The following is an 8,444-nucleotide window of genomic DNA, read 5'->3' on the forward strand; positions in this document are numbered from 1 at the left end:
CCCGCTGGGCCGGCCCCCGGGCACTTGCCGCGTTTTCTTGCCCCCCCAGACTGGCCGCTTAGTTTCCAAGAATTTTTTTTTTCCGCGAGGGATTTGGGCCGATCCCCTCGGAGTCCCCCGCGGCGCGGTGCGAAAGCGAGTTGCCGGTCGGGAGCTGCCTGCGCGGGTTGTCCTGCCTGTCCGCTGCGTTAGGTCTGTGCTTGCCTCGACGCGGATGTCTGGTGTGCTGTCGAAACTTAATTTTGTTTCAGGGAAATCTTCTCAGTGTAACGCATTTCTTTATTTCCTTCCTGGTGCTTCCGATATTACATAAAGTACAGAGAACGGAATTCCTGGTGAAGCCAGTGCCGACTTGCCAAGGAAAGCCTACCTTCGAAGTAACTGGTTTTATGCTAGCTTCACAAGTTGTTCCTAAATTCTTTAGCGCTTTTCACCAGCAGATTTGCTCAGCTTAGGAGGGATTTGCTTTTGTTAAATTGCTGTCATGGGATGTTGTGAACCAAATTGAGCATTTTTAGAAACAGGAGCTGCGGGAGCACTTCTACCAGCTGTTGTGCTGCTGGCATCTGGCAGACCCACTCTGCTCTGCCAGAGTTCCTGAGCTTAAAAGGGGGAGGAAGAAGTGCTCAGTAATTGATTACCTGAAAGACAGTTTGAAAAAGTGCCATAGATTGGTAGTTGTTTTACCATATGGTATTCATTAATTGATTATGTTTTGGTTTGTGTTGATTTTGTTTTTAATACTTGTTTCCCAGACTTAGCGAAGCTGGTTGTCTTTCCTGAGGTACAGTGGGATCAAACAAACAAACAAAAGAAGAAAACCAATCATGTAAATTCTTTCAATGTGCTGTTGTATTTACAACGGTTTATTAAAATGGTGTTACTGAAAATCTATCACTTAAATTCTTGTTAGAGAAACATTGGCTTTGATTATGGAAGTGATACCGGGCCTTTTGTCTTGCCTTGCTGTGCCTCTTGACACCCCCCCCACACCTTTCAGTGAGTTAAAGCCACTGCTTTAGTTTATACAAATGATCTCTGTTTGTCAAAGGGATGTATTGGCCACAGGAAAAACTTGTGTCTTGTTTGTAAGAAGATGTCCCTCTGTGCCCGTTTACAGTTCTGGTTTTAGCTGCTCACAGAGAGAGATCACATTTGGGCAGTCTTACTGTAGTGTTTTTAAAAACACAGGAAGTTTCTATTTTAAGAAAGAAAATGCAATGCCAAGCTAACTTTAATGACATTCAATTTCTTCTCAAAATAATTATTTGATATAAGCTGTTTGGTAGCTTTACCTGAGAACTGATTTGTTGCTTGTGCAGAAGGAATAATCAGTTCAGAGGCCTGAAACTTTCTTCTGCATACAGCCGGTGCTGGTCTAAAGGGATAATTTTACAGGGATCAGGCTTTGGGGTAGTAATGTGGGAAAGTGCATTTGTTTAGGTTATCATCCTTGGCTTCTTCTGATACTGAGCAGCTTTTCTGTAGGCATTAGTTTTTCAGATGCTAGAAAAGAGGGGGATGTCTGCAAAGATAGTGTTCCCTATTACAACTTGTTTGAATGGCTGAGAGATTTTTACTGTCTTCCCCAACCTGTGCCATTAAAACTAATTCATAATTAAAGTGGTAGCTGATAGCTTTGTTATTTTTGATGTACTAGATGCAGGTTTTAAAACCTCCTCCTAAATGAAATGTGATAAAGTGGTTTTTAAAACCTCCCACTAAATAAAATGTGATTTGGTCCCTGTTTAAAGCACTTGTACAAGTATTTTCATACATAGCTATCTGGTAGGTAACTGCCGTACTTTTTATGGTCTTGATCTACTGAGCTCTGGAACAATGATTTGAGAAAGAAAGATGTCTGCCTGTACATCTATCTGTCTAAATCCGTATATAAAAGGATTGGGGGCTTGTTTCTTATTCTGGTAAAGAAAGTTAGCTGTCCCTTAGGGAGATCACTGTTTTAAGACGATGTGGAAAGTCTTTGCCTGCTGTCATTTTCCATTAGCTTTAGGAAGCAGGGGCACCTTGCAGGGTTCTTTGGTTGGATTTCAAATGTTGTCAGGGTTTAGTCTTTTTCTTGCTGAAGCAGAAGGCAAGATTACAGTGACTTGAATTTAAACAAAATTGAGTCCTGAAAAAATACTGTACTCTTACGTTATTTGCCTCGGGTTTTTCCTTCCTGGAATATCCAAAATTCAGACTGGCAGAAGTGAAAGATCACTCAAGGAAGAAAGTGTTTGTTCCCATTTTTGGAAGTCCTTTTGATAAATACTTAGTATATTGAAAGAAGAAACACTAGTTTTGAGACTGTGTACTTTGTGAGGGTGTCTCTGGATACCATGCTAACATCATGAAAGATGGAAGCATGCTTAAAAAAATAATTCTGTAGTACACTGTAAGCCCTGCTTCTGTGGTATTAAACCAGAGACAGGCAGTGGTACTATTGCAGATTAGGAGATTGCAGAGTGCAGCATGGAGGGGAGCTAGTGGCCAGGATCAAAGGCAGGAGTTTCTTACGCTTGCTTGACTGTTGAAAAACTTTAAGATACTGTTACTGTGGAGAGTCCTATGTATGACCAGTGAGGAAAACTGGTGGGAACTGGCAAGCTGGAAAGAAGGTCATAGAGTGCCAACAGGAAAACCACCTTTTTCCAGGGCATCTCTTCTCTGAAGTTTCCACATCCCATCAAGCTGGCTTTCACACTGAGCAGAAGTCCTGGAAGTAGTTGTAACCAGGGAAGTGGAATCTGGCCCTGGACTTCAACAGATTTACACAGCACTGGCTCGCTCATGGTCAGGGATGTCCTGAGAGGTTAGTGTCTGGGCACTCAACAGCTTTCTGGTGGCAGGGACGTGTAAGGAATGATCAGAGAAATTGCTTTTTCAGAACTCATTCCTGTGTTTTCCAGCTTTGTGGTTGGCTTTGATAAGGTTGTTACACAAGTTTAAATATCACCATGAATAATATCAATAATTACTTGATTTGGGGGTTGAATGTTTAATTAGTGGACACTTGGAAAAAAAAAAAACCCTTTTTCTAAAACTCATAAGCTTTTTCTTTTTAGTAAATATATACTTGGAACAATTGCAGAAAATTAGTTTATTAAATCTCATTTCTGTAAGGCTGCTGACCAATAGGATAAGCTACTTTGATAGTAAAGGTTTTAAACATATTCTTTAAAAATAAATCTGTTTGGCAGCTACAGCTCATGAAGTTTGGTACTGCAATGCATTGTTGAGCTCTATACCCTCCTTTAAAAATTTTAAATCCTAGAAACAGACTATATTCAATTATAATGGCAGATGAACTTGAGCTGTCTTTCTTGCACTGAGATTTAGGCAGCCTTCTGTCTTCTAGAAAATTTAGGAGAAAATCTGAACTAGTTTCAGTATGTTTCTAAAAGTGATAGTCACTGAGGGCCTAATTCTTTCTTCATCTGCCTTGTGAAGTGCAGCACTCTGTAAATAAATAGTCTCTTTGAAATATTGTTTCATTTGATTTTTTTTCTAGAGACATTTACAATTCATCATTAATAAATGTATCAGAATAAGACTTGAATTACTTCTGGATATTCATTTTTGTGTTCTCTCGTAGTATGAATTACATTATTTTCTGTTAGAGCTTGGGTTAAGAAACAGTTTAGTCTTATAATTTAGCCTCTGACTTTAAAGATATTACAAGATTAGCTCTTTAACCCCTTTCTTGGGGCTGGTTGCGTTCTTAAGCATAATGGCTGTGGAAGTCATGGGGAAAGCTATGTCTGGAACATGGAAAAAGAAATTTGAAGCTGTGTGGTCTAGCAGCCTGTGTTTTGCTGTGGGAATCTGTGTGCTGGGACCCTGCACGCTTGGGCTCCCTTCTCATTGCTGCTGGGGTATTTTTGTCACCTTGGGCAGGTAACTTCAACTTCTGCTGCTCTGCCTTACATGCTTGCTGGCCAGTCTGCAGGGTTCACAGAAAGTTCCAAAATATCAGTGAACAGAAGATCCTTTCCAAGTAAATCTTTTCCAGCTATCCTGCCACTCCATCAGCCTACAACACTGAGTCGAGGTCTCCTTTCCATTCTGCCTCGTATGGAGCTCCTTCTGAGGCCTTACACTCCAGCAATACAAGCTGTATTCCAGGACTGAGTTCCCTCCTCATCTTTTACCTCTGGGCATCTTCTCCCTTATTTGTTCCTCACAGTCTGTGTTCGTAAGGGGCTATAGCATGGGGTAGGGCTTCTCTGCATCAGGGTAGGGCTCCATCACAAACCCTTGTGGCATAGCAGTTTCCCCCCTACTTCATGCAGGTAAAGGATGATGTCAGGAGCATTAGTTCTCTCCTGACTCCAGAGCTACACCACTGGTGACAGGTTTTAAAAAGCTGTGTTTCCAAATCTTTGTACTGGTTTTAGGAGTCCTTGCTTTTGAGGAAAGGCTGTTCAAATTTGTTTCCTTCATCCAATTATACTGAGTCTTTTTTCCCATCCATTTTTCTCAACTTCTCTTTCTAGTATATTTACTTTAAATGTACCTGTTTTGAATGGGATAGTTGGATCCTCCCTGTGTAAGGAGGATCAGACTTTGGGAAGGGATTTCAGGATGTAGTTCCACATTTTAAATAATATTAAAGAATGCGGTCTGATAGCACAGTGCTTTGTAGAAAGCCCGCTGGGACCACAGGGTGTGTAGGGAGGATGGCTGTTGAGTCAGCTGTGCAGAAACAGAGCTGCTCCCTTAAAGCATCTGTGCTCTTGCCTTATCTGGACCTTGCAAATGGATCTGAATTTTCAACATATGGGTTGATGTACCCTCTCTTGTGAATGATGGAACTTACTGTTTGGTTGTTGTTGTTGTTAAGAAATTAATTTTGAATAAAAGCTTTGTTGAGCTGAAATGGGAGAGAATTATGTGATGTGGCATGAAAGGCAAAGGGTTATCTTTGGAGCTGTAGTAGATCAAGTGAGGAGAGTGTCTTTCCCCAAGGCTTGATAATGCGGTGGTGCCCGATGAAGGGAAAGGAGGCTGTGTATTAAGGAAAGTACCAGAGAAATGGCAGAGAAGAGAAACGCAGCTGAAGCTGGAGGACTGGCTTTTTTTTTAAACCAAACTGAAAGCTCAGCTGCTCCAGGATTCCTCCTTTTCTCATCCTCCTAGCCTGTTTGGAGGAGATTTGCAAGTAAAATTTAAAACCCGGAATTTGTTAGAAACTTTAGTCTCATCTTAACAAGTGACCATTAAAAGATAAAGCAGGTCCTTTGTGATTGCCTGGGCTTTGGTGTGCCTCTGAAGGATTGTATGGTGGCAACTAGCTAGCCTTGGGGGGGCATTTTCAGAAACTCAGTCCTCTTGGAACAGGATTAGTTCTGCTCCATTAACGCAGAAATAGGTTCTGAAAAATGATCAGCCAGATCAGCTTTTAAGGAGGAGAAACTTACAGCTTCTCAGTCCTTCAGAAATCTTCAGCCCCGCTGTCAAACTCAATCTGTGTTGTGTCCCACACCATCTGGTAACTGCTGTATGAATGGCTTGATTACCCAGAGTCCGTGTTACCAAACTGTATTATGTTCCCTTTGATACGTGAAGGATTGTAGTTGTGCTGTGCATGGAATCGTTGCAGTGAGGAAGGATCCTTTCTGGGGGTGAGCCACAGTTCAGGAGTATGTATCTGAGATGTGTGTACCACGTTGGCTCTGGAAGAGGCTGTATCCAGGCGAGTGTGTGTGAAAGTGTTCTCTCTCACTTTCTTCTGGGAAATTTTTATAAAGTTTCCTATTTAAAACTCACTGCTTTGCTGCTTCTGGGAAAGGGTAGTTGAAGATAGGAAGTTGGGGTGAGGCAGAAATAAATTTCCATTTTATTTCCTTGTTAAATCAGCTGAATTTGCCATCAAGAGCCTTGAAAAATTAAGGTGATGTGATGAATGTTTGAGTGCTATGTTAGCTCAGTGAATGCTCTTAGTGGAACAGCACACAAAAATGAGAAGACAACATTATATTTGATCCAAAGCATAAATTAGAAGGGCAACATCATCAAGATGAGTGCATCCAGAGGCAATGCTAGTGTAGAATGACTTTTTTCCACATTTACATTTTAAAACAGAAATAAATTTTGATTTTGAGGAAGAATAGGGTGGGAATGGTTATCTTCAGGTGCAGAAAAGGAGAGGATTTCAAATGTAGAGTGGTTTTTGTCTGACCTGTGACTATTCAAGTTTGATTAAGGTTTAGCAGAGGTGGGAGGAGAGCAGAGATTCTGCAAGACCTGCAGGTGTTTTTTTCCAAGAGACCAAAATAACCAAACAAAGGTTGCTGTCTCCAGAATAGTCACTGTTTGTTTGTCTACAGAAACTTGGAATGAAAAAACTTAAAATCACTCAGGGCAGCAGCAGCAGGTTCTTTTATTTTTCCAGACAGGCAGCAGCCAGCACTTGCTAGAAGAAAGTGCATTAGGCCTGTTCACAACAGCTCCACTTGAGAAGTGTGTGGTAAGGGTGATTCAGTTTCTAAAGTGTGTCATTCTTTGAAACAAATCTGAGTGGGAAACTGAGGATACAAGGGGAATCATTCCTTGCCCAAGGTCAGTCAAGGTTCTGCTAGGCAAGAGAGAATATTTGGCAGTAATTCTTTGTTACCCTCTTTTTGAGTTGCTAGTAGGAACTTTTCCAAAACAAATCTAGTCTGATGGTCTAAGTGCCTTATTTTGTAGTTTACTTTCTGTGTTGCTGCCTTTTGAATTAGACTTGGTGCATTTCCTACTTCTGCTGCAACAGACTTATTTAGAAGAAGACCAAAGAGTTCTGAAGTTTTTGGCCATGTTCACTTGAGTGACTGGTAGAGCTAAAAGGAAGTTGTTGGAAGGTTCTTACCTATTTTCCTGCTCTAAGATAATGTTAAACATATTTTAATTTAATTCAAATTGCTGGTAGGAGTTATGGCTTGGACCTCTTTGGCAAAGAGGTGTAGACTTTGCTGTAAACAGGATGGTCAAAAGAAAGAAAGAGACCAAATAAAGGAGCTCATCAAGTAGAGCTGTCTCTGAAAGAAAGAGCTGGGTTGGGCCCAGGACAGAAAAGCCTCCATCTGCATCAGGCATATCTGTCCTTTCCAGCACTACCTTCAAAAGTGGAAGAAGAAAAGGCTGGCATGTTGGTTTTCTTATAGGTATTTTCGTGGAGACCATATAATCTCTATGTAGCTGTTTTCACACTCTTGGAATTAATTGCTTATTTTTTCTAAGTGTTGTAAAGAAAATCATGATGATGGTGAAAACTTCTCAAGCAGTTGGACTTGCAGAGTGGCCAGAGATGGGGGATAGCATCTTGAGGCACAGAAAACAACTGATGTTAAAGAAGGTGGGTAGTAGAGGTAGAAGCTTTTAAGTATGTCAAATGCACAGGTATTATGTAGGCCTATACACTTCTCTCAATTCTCACTTAATTTGATGTCAGTATGAGGCTTGTACAGCAACAGGAATTGATTTTTCTTGTTCCTCCAAAGCTCTTGTCATTGTAATTATTTTTTCACTGTCTTTTCTCGCATTCAGACATCACTCTGAGCACATACATTCTCCTTGAGGATCAGCACAGGTTCTATTATTTCCAAACCTTTTCTATCTATTCACTGTTTTTATTTTTCCAACCATGTTTTCGCATTTTCTGTCCTTTCTTCAAGTAACTCCCATTTCACTTTTCATCTCTTTCTTCACCTTCAGTTTCATCAGCTAAAATAATTTGCAGTAGAATGTTTTGTGCTGACACTTTAGTGACATCAAGCTTTACATGGTTTATACTACCATGTAATCAATTATATTGGTCTTGGGGGAGGCAAGCTGCTTGGAAGTCTTTTCAAGCTCAAGGCTTTTAGTCTATTCTAAAAGAGAAATCTGTATCAGCTAATCTTGAAAATAGTAATAATACAAATCTCGTATTTGGGACAACTCAAAGCCTATGTATACATAAACTTTCTTTACATTTTGCAGTGTCTACGTATGTCATATAGGTCAGAAACATGTCACCTGGTCTGGATGTAGCTAATGGGTTCCTCCTGGGTCAAGTGATTCTTGTTTGTTTAAATTTCACTGGGCTTTGAGACCATCACCAGAACTGAACTGTCTGCCACATCCTAGATTCAGGTTGATCCAGGTGTCCCACCCATCAGGCTCTTGGCTTTTGTAGGGTCAGGAGACTGCACACTGAAGTGTTCCTTTAACCCGTGTTGTTCGGGTGTAGCACTTCGGCATCTTCAGAGAGCATTGCTTTCTGGCTGAGGTATAAAGCTCAGAAATGTTAATTCATACACCTGCCTCACACAGAGACAGCACTTTTGAGGAATTGCAATTTTCCAAGACCTTACAAATCATGTTTCTCATATAACCATGTGGATCTCATTTATATCCCTATTGAAGAGTCTTAGTCTCTCTGTAGGAAGAGCTTCCACGTACAGAGTGGTCATCTAGAT

This window comes from Merops nubicus, unplaced genomic scaffold (assembly GCF_000691845.1).
Source record: "Merops nubicus isolate BGI_N331 unplaced genomic scaffold, ASM69184v1 scaffold22069, whole genome shotgun sequence".
Taxonomy (NCBI): Eukaryota; Metazoa; Chordata; class Aves; order Coraciiformes; family Meropidae; genus Merops; species Merops nubicus.